General features: G+C 36.1%; 1 long non-coding RNA gene across 1 annotated transcript; it reads right to left on the reverse strand.

Annotated features, from left to right (window-relative positions):
* Window positions 1-12,777: 12,777 nt before the first annotated feature.
* On the reverse strand, window positions 12,778-13,332 carry LOC141484571 (uncharacterized). Its single transcript, XR_012466694.1, has 2 exons — window positions 13,064-13,332; window positions 12,778-12,985 (listed from the first exon to the last, which is right to left on the reverse strand). It is a non-coding gene; the product is annotated as an uncharacterized lncRNA (long non-coding RNA).
* Between the last annotated feature and the right edge of the window lie 1,494 nt (window positions 13,333-14,826).

Below are 14,826 nucleotides of genomic sequence, written 5' to 3' on the forward strand. Positions count from 1 at the left end.
CAACCCTTAGAATTCACATCACATTGCCAGTCACAGTAGCACAAGTGAAAGATCATTTTCAAAATTGAAAACTACCTTAGATCAACACTGTCGCAGAGTCGATTAAAAAATTTATCATTGAACGTGAAATAAAAATTGAAGTCAGTGGAATTCTTACAGATTTTGCTTATGGCAAAAAGCACAAAAATTAACTTTTTTGTAATTATATGAAGTATTAGGAGCATCCTATAATGATTCGTTTTTAAATTAAACTCTTTAAACAACTAAAAAGTAGTCGTTTTTCATTTGTAACCCCTTCTTTCACAAAAAAAAACTTTTCACTCATGTACAGGCGGCGACAGGCCGATCTATCAAAGAAATGTCAACTTTTCTTCAAGCAATTTTCAAATTTCCCGGTAAGAAAAACAAATTAATTTTCAATGAATTTTTTTGACAGGTTTGGCTAGGTTGCTATGTTGCCGTTACTGAAACTAGTTTCGTGACAAAACAATGATATTTTAAGCTTGTGGTCAGGCATTCCGGCGAGGATTGGAGTTCAGTCGAGCGTATTGCGCATATTGACAGAAGAGGGCGCCAGGGTATTTCTGGTTGATTCAAGAAGATTTTTTTCCTTTGATGTTATTTACTGTTCGTGTTGAAGGAGTTATTACGGACGGGATTTTTCTTTCAGTTTGAAATAGAAATACACTTCTGTTTACGATCTACACATCTTTATAGTTATTGTAATTATTCTTACTTCTTCATTTATAAGTTTCCTGAAGGTTTTGTTGATGGAGAAGTAGGAAGCCAAAAATTGTTTGTTTTGAAAACTAATCTCTCCTAAAATATTATTTTTTCGATGAAATAGGTCCTTTGCCAACCTCTATCTAGTAGGTTTAAAAGTTTCAACACATTTTTGTATTTATAGACAACTTAGATAGCAGAAGAGAAGGGAAAAGGGACAAAAGAAAGGTGAGATGTCCATCCTCACTATCACTGCAGTTGTTTGGGTTACAAACCCTGCGAATCGCCTTGTAAGGTCTCAGCCTCGCCAACAGACACGCACTTAAAACAACCGATTCGCCGTAATCAAATTATTTCAGATGGCACCTTTTTATTGAGAGCCGTGTTTTCGAAAATAAACGGGGTGTCCAAATCCTCGGGGAGGAATCGTATTCGATTTCGCCTCGTTATCGCCTAATGGACGACATTAAGTTCGACCCGGCTGCCAGTGTTGCCAACTCGTATTTTTGAAAAGACCTAAACCACAGTTATGAGAAAAAATATTTCGAATTGAAGTCCAAACATTCATCATTCATCTCTGCCAACGTTTCTACATGGTAGAATGTTGGCGAATGACGACCGGAAATTACTACTTCCCCTGTTAAAACTATGTCGGACATTGAATTGTTCCCAGTTTGGGGTCTTGTTGAAGGTGAAATAATAAATAAGGTGGAAATTTTATTAATATGTCTTTCTACCTATTCAATGACTAATAATTGTACCTGAGTTTGAGTATAAACTAATTGAAAACTCAAGTCAAATTCCGGCAAGTTATTATCTAGGTAAAGGGGTCATATGACTTAACTTGTTATTTCTATCTCTACTTCCCTACTAATATTATAAATGCGAATGTAAGTTTGTTTGTTACGGTTTCACGCGAAACCTACTCAACTCATCATGAAATTTTGTAGGTACCTACACATGTTCTTAGAGGTATTAGAAGTAACATAGCATACTTTTATTAAAAAAAAATTGTTTGTCAAAAATTGACTATAGTTTGAGCTGTTTGGAATTTTTTTATATTTATTGTTATTTTCTTCTGTCATTTTTATTTTTAGGTTAGGTTAGGTTAGGTTATTTTTGTTATAGTGAAATATATTTTAACATTTGTTGTTGCTATTCAATAAAGCATATTGTAAATTTTCGAAACTTCATCATATGTAATAATTTTTAAAAATTGATAATCCTAGCCAAGCATTAAAATATAGTCCTCATATTGATTCATTTCTATTGTACTGACACTTATTTAATGGCATAAATGCGAGCGAAACCGCGAGTAAAAGCTAGTATTATATAAAGCACTAAGCAAAAATCTCACAATAATGTGTTACTTGAATACCGATACTTGAGTACCGTTTTTAACCACGAGCACTCTCTTTTCTTAAGTTATTATCAAGAAATATTTTGGAAAGTTTATGAAACATAAGAAACTGAAAAGTGAAAAATAAATATAGTTTGAAAAAACTAAAAAACACGCTTTCGAAGAACATCGGGCGCTTGATACCTATAGAAAAAATATGGCACAAAGCGTACACGTTTTTTTCACAATAATACTAATATTTTTCATTCGTTATTGTTTTAAGCTTATTTAAGGAAAAAATAATTTTTAATTTTTCAGTTCGATATCCTTTAAAAGCGTGTTTTTTAGTTTTTTTAAACTATATTTATTTTTTACTTTTTAGTTTCAAATGCTATAAAAGCGTGTTTTTATTATACGTATAAATCTTTCCTCGATTCAGCTTTCATTATTTTGATTTCTGTACATTTTTTTCATGATGTTGACATAATGCCTTTGACCAAATTTTGTATGTAGGTACTTTATAAGACGTAAATATGATTCAAGATATATTACGTTTGGACAGCGCCAGAAATAGTAACTTACTACCCCAAAAAAAACGAATTCTGGAAATGTCACTGTGATATCCATTATTTCCAAAAGGAAAATCAGCCGTTTCTTCAACGTATCTGTTAGGCCGTAGGTTCTTGAGAAAGGCCTAAAGTACGCAGAACTACGTAATAACGCGTAGAAGTGGCATCGTCGCCGTCCGCTGTGGAGAGCTGAAGTGGGCCCGTAAGTGCTGAGATATGACGAATGGAAATTCGTGTGATTATGCGGCAGCCACCCCTTCCCTGGGGAAGTCGTTATATTTGATTAGCTGATGTACATGCGGTTCTCTGTAAATATGAATAACGGATGCAAACTGCATACAGGGTGACTCATCCATCAGCAAGATATGTGATGGAATCGGCTGATACAATAAAAGATACATGTATTTGAAATTGTGACATTTCCAAAAACCGCAACACACATTTCAATATAGCTTCTTCAGGCTTCAGTATTGGATTCAATTAAACACTGATGGTTCTTATCAATGGTACTAATTTGAATCATAATAAATTTCACTGATTGGAAACATCTTAGATGACAGTTATCCAACCTACAGGATCCAAGTCAGCTAGTGAGATCCGGAGGTAGCCGTTTTTGGGAAATAATAGGATTCATATCATGAAAATTGTCAAATAAATATTTTTCAACATGCTTTATTGAATGAAATACTTCCAAAATTTGACAAGTTGGTATCGACTTACATACTTCAAATGTGTATATTTTCAAATACCTGGCATAATTCTAATGTGAATTTATGTAGGTACCAAAAATTAACCGTTCTCGAGATATTAATTTGTTATAGGTAGGTATTCGGCTCTCTAATGACTCCCCCATCCCATAAAATTCAAAAGTTTGACACAATACATAAATACGCTATTATTGATTCATCAAAATACTTCAATTCATCGTCTTGGGGAAGTAACATTTCCAAAATGTTATACAAAATGTTCGGAATCGATTACTAATTCTGAAGATATAAAAATGGACAAAAACTCTGTTTTTTCAAATGGAACACCCTATATTTTACGATAGTTTTGAAACTCCCAGACTCACTTTCATCAAATATTCCCTAAATCAAAAATCAACCGTTAACGAGATATTTCAGTTTTTATTGAAAATTAAACATGTGCATGTCCACATAAAACTACGGGCTACGAAACCTTCACTTTGAACAGTTACAATAAAGCAGAGATATTAATTTGTCGTCATGCTTTTTATTGAAGACAGAATTCCAAATGAATAAATGATGAATTTAAAAATGTTATTTCTAAATGTTTCAAAAAAGAGTAAACATTCAAGAATATTGTATTGTTTTCACACAAAACATATAAAAACTATTTCAAAATATGTTCGAAGACATTTCCCCAACTTCCAGGCATTTATTTACTCTCTTCATCAAATTGTTATTTACATCCCGACTGATTGAATGTTTGTGAAACTTTTCTATTAAACACATTCTCCTCACTTGGAGCAAGATCTGCATATGCAGTATTTTCGATAATGTCCCATACAAATAGTCCATAGGAGACAGTTCGGGAGAACCTGCTGGCTAAAGGTACTGCCTATTATGGATCCATTGGAAAAAAACTGAGTTTTGGCCAATTTTATACCTTCAGAATAAGTCATCGATTCCGAACACTTCTATGACGTTTTGGAAATGTTGAATTTACAAGACGATGGAATAAAGTATTTTTATGAATCAGTAATAACTCAGTTATGTATTCTATGAAACTTTTTAATTTCATGGGGGAATCACCCGAGAGCCGATTACCTAGTTTTTTGAGTAATGTTATTTTTTTGTATAGTATGTATTACATAAACTCACATTAGAGTTATGCCAGGTTTTCAAAGATGCGAAAATATACAGGGTGTCACATTTGAATTAAGAAAGTTGGTGCCAACACCGGGAGTGTTGGAGAAACATCATTATTTTCATTCGATAAAGCATATTGAAAAACCTATATTTGCCATTTTTCAGGATATGAATTTTTTTACAAAATACGGCTAACCGACGGTTTATTAAACTCAAATCCAGGTTTGTGTTTAATAAACCCTACAAAATACAAATGAAACAGAACACAAAGTCAGATGCTACAAATGCGATACTCATATATACAGACGGCTCAAAAACCAAAGGCTCAGGACGTGAAATTTACTCTAGATCACTAAGCCTAAGGATTGAGTGGGGAATGGGAAAAAATACCAGCTTGGTTCAAACAGAACTGGTTGGTATCCTAATCGCCACAAAAGAAATAACCTGGAAAGGAATTTCTGGCAAAAACATAACAATCTGCACTGATAGCAGACAAGCCCTATTAGCCTTGAACAGACAACGTGTTACCTCAGGGCTAGTACTAGAGTGCCAACAAAGTTTAGCCAAAGCCTCGGTAGATAATAATATTATCCTGAGGTGGGTTAAAGGGCACGACCGAAGTAAACGTAATCGCATTGCCGACTCTTTAGCCAAGGAAGCGGCTGGACTAAGAATTTTAGGACCCAGTGACACCTGGGAAGCTGGCGCCGAAGAAATATCTGGCGGTCACCAGGAAAAATCTACGCTTAACAGTAGGATTTCTGACTGGCCACTGTCAACCAAGGAAACACCTCCATAATATGGGGCTAGTGGACACACCTCTATGCAGGATGTGTGAACAGGAAGATGAAACTGTCAGGCATGTCTTATGCGAGTGTCCGGAGTTATCGTCATAAAGAGAGTGTGTGTACGGCGAGTTAGTCTTAGCCTACACCTGCCGATATAAAGGAGATGTCTCCCAGCGATCTGTCCACCTTACTGAAAAGGACAAGATGGACGATGATCTAGGAGGACAACTCCTCGGGAGGATGTACAATGGGTCACATGTGGTCTAAGTGCTGTGGGGCCTACTCTACAGATACAGAACCGACGGTCATCGCACTGTGTACCCCGTATATTTCAGGGATTATACAGAGGTCCATTTTATACTTTTACTGTTCTCATCATGGATTGATTGAGTTCGTATATTTATTAATGTTTCAGTTTGGAGTATTCCTTATGCTTCTATTATCTGCAATTATGTGGAAATGATATCTTGAAACGTTTCCTTATGCAAGCGTTTCCATCTCGAAATATCGCGTGTTGGCTGCTTACGCTTCATTAAATTATGGTTTTGGATAAAAAGTAAACAAGTCTCCAATTACATGACAAAACCGTGCGAAACAACTGATATATCTGCGTTATTTTATTCCATGAAGTACTACTTTGCACGAGTGATTTCATCCGTAACACTGAGGGGAGTAGTACTAAATATTTGTTATTATACAGGGTCTCGTCAAAGCGATGAAAAAATATTAAAAAATCAAAAATTACTCTAATTTGAAGAATGTTTCATATTTACCGTGTTAGAAATCACACGTTAAAAGGTAAGGCCACAGCATAGGTAACAAAAAGCTTGGACACTTGGCCATGCCGCCTTTGATGTGGAAAAGTATCTTGACGCCATTTTGGGAAGTGACGATAAGAGGGCAGGACTCGCGAAATGGTTTTGGACAGGTTCGCACTCAAATTTTTTTATATCCAAAATGCTCATATAATTTGGATATATCTACCTTACGAAATAGACCCAAATTCAATTGATATAATAATTATTGTGCAGACATTTTATCTGGTTGCATGATTTTTTCAAAAAATGTCAAAACAGCCAAATTATTTCTAAATCACCAGTTGGATTACAATGGTTCAATGAACTGGCATATGAAGGAGAAATTGTTTTTGGTATAAACTTTATAAATGTGTGATCTTGTATATTACTAATTAACCTTTCAGTTGAATTGCTTGTTCTTTATTATAAAAACTTATGTTCTCCTTGCGTTTTAGAATGAACTCTTTTTCAACATAAATGTATTTTTTTTTATACATATACATAGGTGAGTTCTATCCAAACATCAACTTACTTTTGTTAGTCCAATATTTTTATTCTTTTTTAGTAATGTTTACAGAACGTTTTTTACGCTTCTGAAATGTCAATATCATGTAGTTGACCCACTTAGGATTCTTCTAGGTGTCCAGGGTAACTGGTGATTATTATATTCAAATTATTATTTTATTCTTCCTTCTTTTTCTGGCAATATTTTTCTGAGATTTAAAATTCCTATTTCTATATTTTAATGTATAAAATAATCTCACTCTACTATATAACTTCAAAAGGGAAATTTTCACATGGACGGTTATAATTGAATTGTTCAAACAATGATACAAATTCTGCAATGACATTTGTTCCTACAATACGATTTTCAAAATTGCTTTGGAAGTTTACTTCCAAGGAGGAAATAAAATAAACAAATTCATTTTTGGGCATCCTTAAGTTACCGAATGTGTCAAGAGTTCCATTTTGAAATGCTCCGAAATAACAATACAGAGATTCATTATTTAATTCACAATTTGTTTTGTAATAGCTCACAGAAATGTCACAAATATGAATTTTCAGTAATTAATTTATCAAGTGGTCCTTCGGAAACATGAAAAAACTGTTATTTTTACAACTATTTACAGCACAAACGTGTCCACCACCTATTAGTTTTTCCATTATGTTAAAAGTTAAAATTCACGATACGCACAGATCACAGGTAACATATACGTCCTAACAACAGCAAAGCCAAAAGCAGAATGAGAAAGTCTGTCACTTCCCAAAATGGCGGACTCATCAACGCGACGGATATGCGCGAACTTCTCCCGCCAAACGAAGTGACATTGCTGATTGTTACCTATACTGTGGTAAGGCTTCGTTAGTCCTTATCTCGCGCATGTTTCAACTTCTGAGGATTGTCGTTTGTAAGGGTTTGTAAGGGACAGCTGGTTAACGGAAAAACATATTTTGAACATAGCAGTGGAAGACGACAAAAATGTGTTGTTTGGATGCGAATATTTGAAATTTGAACAAAAAACATCTCACTATATCGTAAATACAGTTAGGATCACTCCTATCAAAAGTTCAAACTCTCTTCGAAGCTAGAATCTCCGGAACGAAATTTCGCCAACCAACGTTGAACGTTCATTAACACTATCAATGTCAAATGATAAGAGACATCTCCTTTATATCGGCAGGTGTAGGCTAAGACTCGCCGAACACACACTCTCTTATTGACGATAACTCCGGACACTCGCATAAGACATGCCTGACAGTTTCATCTTTCTGTTCACACATCCTGCATAGAGGTCCACTAGCCCCATATTGTGAAGGTGTTTCCTTAGTTGACAGTGGCCAGTCAGAAATCCTACTGTTAAGCGTAAATTTTTCCTGGTCATCGCCAAATATTTCTTCGGCGCCAGCTTCCTATGGTTGCCCAGGGTGATCCTTGCAAGACTGCATCCTTTGATTCCATCCCATCTCTTTAGGGATTGAGCATGGGTGTGACGTTTGGCTAGTTCCCCATCAGGCCGTAGGTGCCACTGGATCCTAAAATTCTTAGTCCAGCCGCTTCCTTGGCTAAAGAGTCGACAATGCGATTACGTTTACTCCGGTCGTGCTCAGGATGATATTGTTATCTACCGAGGCTTTGGCTAAATCTTGGTGGCACTATAGTACTAGCCCTGAGGTAACACGTTGTCTGTTCAAGGCTAATAGGGTTTGTCTACTATCAATGCAGATTGTTATGTTTTTTCCAGAAATTCCTTTCCAGGTTATGTCTTTTGTGGCAATTGAGATACCAGCCATTTCTGTTTGAACCACGCTGGTATTATTTCCTTTTCCCCATTTAATCCTTAAGCTTAGTGATCTGGAGTATACTCTATATCCTGAGCCTTCTTTGGTTTTTGAGCCGTCTGTATATATGCGTATTGCATTTGTAGCATCTGACTCAGTGTTCTGTTTTATTTGTATTTTGTAGGGTTTATTAAACACAAACCTGGGTTCAATTGCATCACTGGTTGCCGGCAGCAGAGATCGCTCAGTAAGCGCTTCTCGCCATATAGGCCCAGCCTCAATTGACCCATTCATACTTCGAGGTTTACACCAGCCGTGCGTAGTCGTAACATGGCCATTAATGCAACCTCCTTAACGTACAGGTCCAGAGGGGTCAGACCAGTAATTAATTCCATTTCCGTGGTTGGTGTTATCCTCATGGCTCCTGTGAACAATCCAATCGCTGTATTTGATATAATTTTTGGATGGTCGTTGCTTGCAGAACTTTCGGTCCCCATGCGATAGCTCCGTAAGTTAACATAGGTCTTATTATTGCAATGTAGATCCAGGTGACCACACGGGGTGAAAGACCCCATGTGCGTCCTAATGACCTTTGACATTGCTCCTATGCCACATACGCTCTTTTTGATCTACTCTGTAGGTGAGCGTTCCTTGTTAGCTTCCTGTCGAGGGTAGTACCAAGGTATTCCACCTCTTCAGAGAAGTTTAGTTTGCTTTTGAAAATTTCGGAAAGTTTAAAGCCCGATAAACTTTTTTCCTGGTGAAAAGGACCATCTCAGTCTTCTTGGGATGGATCGACCGTGAGTGTTCCTTACACCATGTTTTTATTAATTTGAGCCCATCCTGCGCTTTATCGCACAGTGTGTTCACAAATTTGCTGGTCTGCAAGATAACTATATCATTTGCTTATTCGATGGTGTAGAATCCATTATTGTTGAGGTGATTAATCAGGGTATCCAGAACTATGTTTCAAAGAAGGGGTAATAATACCCCTTCCTGTGGATATCCCCTCACTGTAATGTCTTCTACATTGATATTTATTGCTCTACTAGAGAGCATCTTGAATATCCATTCTCCTACTACCAGGTGTACATTCCTGGAGTTTAGTTGCTGGGTAATTGTTGGTAAGGTTGTTTTATCAAACGCTCCCTCGATATATATAAATATACGCAGTGTGGATTCTTTGTTGCCCAATGATCTTTCGAGTCTATCAACCACATGGTGAAGGGCCGAATCAGTAGACCTTCCCAGAGTATATTCATGCTGATTTGGATGAAGTAGGTTGTGAATTAATACTTCATCTCTTATTCACCGTTTACATAGCCTCTCCATATTTAAAAAAAAGATGTGAGACTAATTGGTCAGAATGCTTTTGGTAAGGTTTAGTCCATCCTTCCTGGTTTGTGTATAAATACCACTCGTACTTCACTCCACTTACTGGAATATATCTCAGAGCTGAAAAGGCTCTGAATATTCCAACCAGATGCGTCATAAGAATATCGATACCCCATTGAAGTAGTGCTGGTCTTATACCGTCAGGTCCTGGTGACTTGAAGGGGAAAAGTCCGATATGGTCCATCTTATCTTGTCCTCATCAATTGCTGCAGATTGCCAGACGTATTGTGAGGGCGTTGTTGGTACTTCTGTCCAGTTTGTCGTTCCAGGAAAGACAGAACCTGGGAAGTGAGTTTCCATAAGAATCAAAAGGGCTATTTAGTTATTTAGTGTCACTAAGTGGCTAGCTTCTTCAGTGGTTCATTTATCTTGATGAGTCATCAGTGTTAGGATGCAGTTCCAGTTCGGCCTTTAAACCCGAATGAAGATAGTAACACTAAAAATTTCGACTGCGAAAGCCTCAACAAATTTATTCAGTTATTGCTAAATATCTCTCTATATCATTAAGAAATCTTGAACGCCTCATTTTTCTATTAAATCGCTGTTATTTGTGTGCTTGTTTTCAACAATTTTTTACATTTTCGTTGGACGATAGTTGAAGAAAATATTCCACACTACCCAAATCGGTATCCGTAGGAGCGTACCTTCAAAAGGTTAAAAAACTGACAATCAGGGCCTACATTTCGTATGTCAACTTTGTGCTTTTTCTCGTCGCCAGTCCAGTAATCTTCACTTCGATTGGACCAAATCAACCACCCCGTACCTTCATTGCAAAACACGCATTCTAGAGAAAAACAGAAATCTAGGAACATTCCCATAAAAGCGCGAATGCAAATCTGCGGCGAACTGTCATTCTATCTGTCGGGTTATCTGAAACTGTGGCGAAACATGAGTCCACGACCACAATTCAACTACCTCATTCACTGACATTACATTACCGCAATGTACCATGTTACTCGAAGTGTCACTCTCTCGTATCATGCTCTCTGGCGCAAGGAGAAAAAGGTTTCTTTCTTCGACGTCTTGATGTTCTATACGATATTATGAAACGGATGGAGCTTATGCAATTCGTGACTTATATCGATTACAGGGCGAGTATGACAATATGTGGTCCTTCGAGCCAGACCGAAAAATTACTGATGTTTTCTACTACCCTTGCAATATGCTTCATACAATCAAATAGTAATGCAGTCTTGATGTTCTATACAATATTATGAAACTGATGGAGCTTATGCAATTCGAAACTTGTATTGATTACAGGGCGAGTATGGCAATATGTGGTCCTTCGAGCCAGACCGAAACAAGACTGTTGTTCTCTACTACCCTTGCAATATGCTTCATACAATCAAATAGTAATACAGTCTTGATGTTCTATACAATATCATGAAACTGATGGAGCTTATGCAATTCGAAACTTGTATCGATTACAGGGCGAGTATAACAATATGTGGTCCTTCGAGCTAGACCGAAAAATAACTGATGTTTTCTACTACCCTTGCAATATGCTTCATACAATCAAATAGTAATACAGTCTTGATGTTCTATACAATATTATGAAACTAATGGCGCTTATGCAATTCGAAACTTGTATTGATTACAGGGCGAGTATGACAAAATGTGGCCCTTCGAGCCAGACCAGAAAAAGACCGATATTTTCTACTACCCTTCCTACATGCTATATACGGTCAAATAGAATACATTTCAGACGTCTTTTGTTTCTCACTAAATCATATTGTTTTAACAATATTTTCATAGATGGCGTCATTTTGCCGCCTTATTGAATTTGGAGAAAATGACTTCCACGCAGCCATTTTGAATATAGAAATGTTTTACTTGGGATCATTGTCAGTTAAATCGGTATAGATTTTCAGTTACTTTATCAGTAAAAATATTAGCTTCAAAAAATATACCTTCGTTTTAAACAACTGAATTAAACAAAGAATAATGTTTTTTTTTTAATTTCATTAGTTCTGACTTACATTGTCTTATATTATATAAAATGATTTGAAATCCCTGAAAGAACTAAAAAATAATTGAGAATGAATAGCTGAAAAAACCAATTATATTAAGCAAAAAAAACCTTAAATGGATTATTAGTGAAATAAAATTCAAGTAAAAATAGAATAAAAATAAAAATAAAAAATGTTAAGAGACAAGTTACTTCACGACGTTTCGATTGTTAGTATCCACAATCGTCTTCGGGTGATGACTGGACTAATTCCTCCCAGAGATGACTATTTATGGGCTTAGTCGAGTACTTTCACTAATCTCCGCTTTCCTTTTTCCGCTTCACTGGTTTAGTGGGAGATGACCGTTTGGCGGGAGTTGGCCATTTTTCCCTTGATTATGGGTTTCCGTATGTTGCGTATCTCTACGCTAGCTTGGCTGAATACATTGTTGGACAATATGTATGCGGCTTCTTTGAATTTCCTCCTAAACCAATGTTACTCTCTGTGTATGATCTCACCTTGGGACCGCTCGATGTTGTGTTGATGGGTCCAAACATGGTCTGCTATTCCTGATTTGATGGTTTCTCTTCGCTGTGTGTTTCTTGTGCTTGGCAATGCGAATATTCAATGGCATCTTAGTTTCACCATCGCTTTAGAATAGCCAATTTCATTTCACTATTATTTCATTTCAGGTTTTTTTGCTTAATATAATTGACTTTTCAGCTATTCATTTTTATTTTTCTTTTTTAGTTCTTTCAGGGATTTCAAATCATTTTATATAATGGAAGTCCGAACTAATAAAATTCATCACGAAACATTGTCAATTACCTTGAAACAAATGTTTTTTATTACCTTTCTGATGTGGTTTTAGCAAAATTCATCTTCAATGAAAATGTTCTTGCTGAAAAATACTGCTTTTCTACGTTTTCCTGAACATTTGTAAGCATTTTTCTTCACCAGATCTGATTCATTTCAATGAACATCCGGGTAATTTTCATATTTTAGTTACTCAAATATTTTCCAAGAAACCCTATATATTTTATCACCGCGTCCTGTCCCTTCATTGCGTCAGTATGGATTTCATCGAGTCGACATAAAACTAAAATTAATTATAAAAATTTATCGTGTTTTCATTAGTCGAGAAACCATAATTTTTAGTGTGAAATGTTTGGTGGAGCATAACGAAACCTCTCATAGCTTTTGTTCGAACCGGATGTGTGTATAGGCAGAGAATGAGAAGCCCTACGCCTTCCTAAAAACTCATTCGACCATCGGCATCGATGAAAAGTTTACACAAGGTCTTGAGAACAATTCTGGAAACAATGAAATTTGACTGTGAAAGAAAATACTTTTTCTATAATAAATATAGTGCGCGGAAGTAAATAGTCCACCTTCTCAACTTTCGAATGGGGCAAGATCCTTTCCCAAACACCAAAACTGCTAATCGGTAGTCTTCTCGAAGAACTCAATCCAGTTGGGGTCTTCTCAAACTGTCTCAACTAGTTTCAAGTGCCAAGTGTCATATCATGCAAATTAAACTCCGTAATCCTTTATTCTGGTTTATTTGCTTACTCAAAATGTTTTACAAGCCACTATGTCGACATCAGCCACGGTGGAAGGTCATCTTGAATTTAGACAGGTTGGAGTCTGGCTCCCTTACCCTTTGGACTGATGACATCAGCCACACACTTGACTTCCTTCTTAAACCTAACAAAACTGTAAACTCGACAGTGTTACCAACTTATGTCACCAACAACCATGGAGTATGTAAAGATAGTTAGAACATTACATTACACCAAGAATCAGTGGTAGTACTGAACAATGTTTTTACATTGGAAATAAATGAATTGAATTTAAACCTCGATTTCGATATCTTCAATGACCACTAGAACTCCCCTTTTGAATTTGTGAATTTTGACAATTAATTTAGGACCCATTGGTATTTGGAGCAATCTACAAGTAGTGGTTTTGGATCAATATTCAGTAATAATTTTGATAGATTATGGAAGTTAAATAACACAGGCCAAAGATGAAAAAACTGTTTTACCTAAAACACCTTATTATTCTGTTTTTTAGGGTGCCAAATCCAAATATGACACTTATTGAGCCGTATCACCTACCATTTTTTCACATTTGCACATCAATATAATAATTTTTTTATTTATTACAGAATTTAACAGCTTATATATTCTACAACTAAAATTGTTAAATAATTTGTGCTGGATGTAGAAGAGTCGCAGCACTGCTGAAACACATTTACTGTCCAGAAAAACGGGAATTATATTGTTCTGTTCATAGCTGATGTTTTGTCTACTGTCAACCTAACCTTACTTTCTCGTTTTCAGTACATGTGCTCATTAAAATGTCTAATCGCGGTTGTAAGCACTCTGCTGACAGTTTTTGTTATATTTGTGGTGAGTTTGGTGAAAAAACATCAAAGAAACATTACAGACTTTGTGAAAAAGGTTTATCATATTTTGGAATTAAACTTTGCGATCAGGATAAATCTTGGACCCCGCATAAGGTATGTTATGCTTGTGTTGAAGATCTTAAAAAATGGTCAAAAAAGGAGAAAAAAGCCTTTAAGTACGCTGTTAATATGGTATGGAGTGAACCTAGAAGCCACATTGATGATTGCTACTTTTATAGTATTGATATTACTGGCCATAACTCGAAAAAAACAAGGTAATAAGCTACCCTAACCTAATTTCCGCCATCCAACCAGTAGGCTACTTGCTTGGTTCTAGACTAAAAGAAAAGAACTTGTTGGCAGCTGGAACTAGCATATATGTGTATAGGAAGAGAGAGCAGCAGTTTTGAAAGTTTTTTAACAAGAAGGTGATTTAGTGTACTGCTCAGACATTCCAGGTCTGATCAAAGAGTTTGGTGTTGAATACAAAAAAGAAGACTGGAGGCTGTTTATCGATTCTTCCAAAACTAGTTTAAAAGCTGCACTGTTTGGAACCTTTGGTGTAGTAATGAATGTTACTGGAGTTTTTCCCAACACCAAATCGTTGTTTTTAACACCTTGACACGTGTTTCGATCACCAAGTGATCATCTTCAAAGAGGAAGATTAAAACTAATCTTCCTCTTTGAAGATGATCACTTGATGAAAAACCCCCAGTAATATTTATAGTTTAAAAGCTGTTTTAT

Source organism: Leptinotarsa decemlineata, unplaced genomic scaffold (genome assembly GCF_025532065.1).
Source record: "Leptinotarsa decemlineata unplaced genomic scaffold, Ldec_3_MD MMD2_tig00026282_RagTag_RagTag, whole genome shotgun sequence".
NCBI classification, from domain to species: Eukaryota; Metazoa; Arthropoda; class Insecta; order Coleoptera; family Chrysomelidae; genus Leptinotarsa; species Leptinotarsa decemlineata.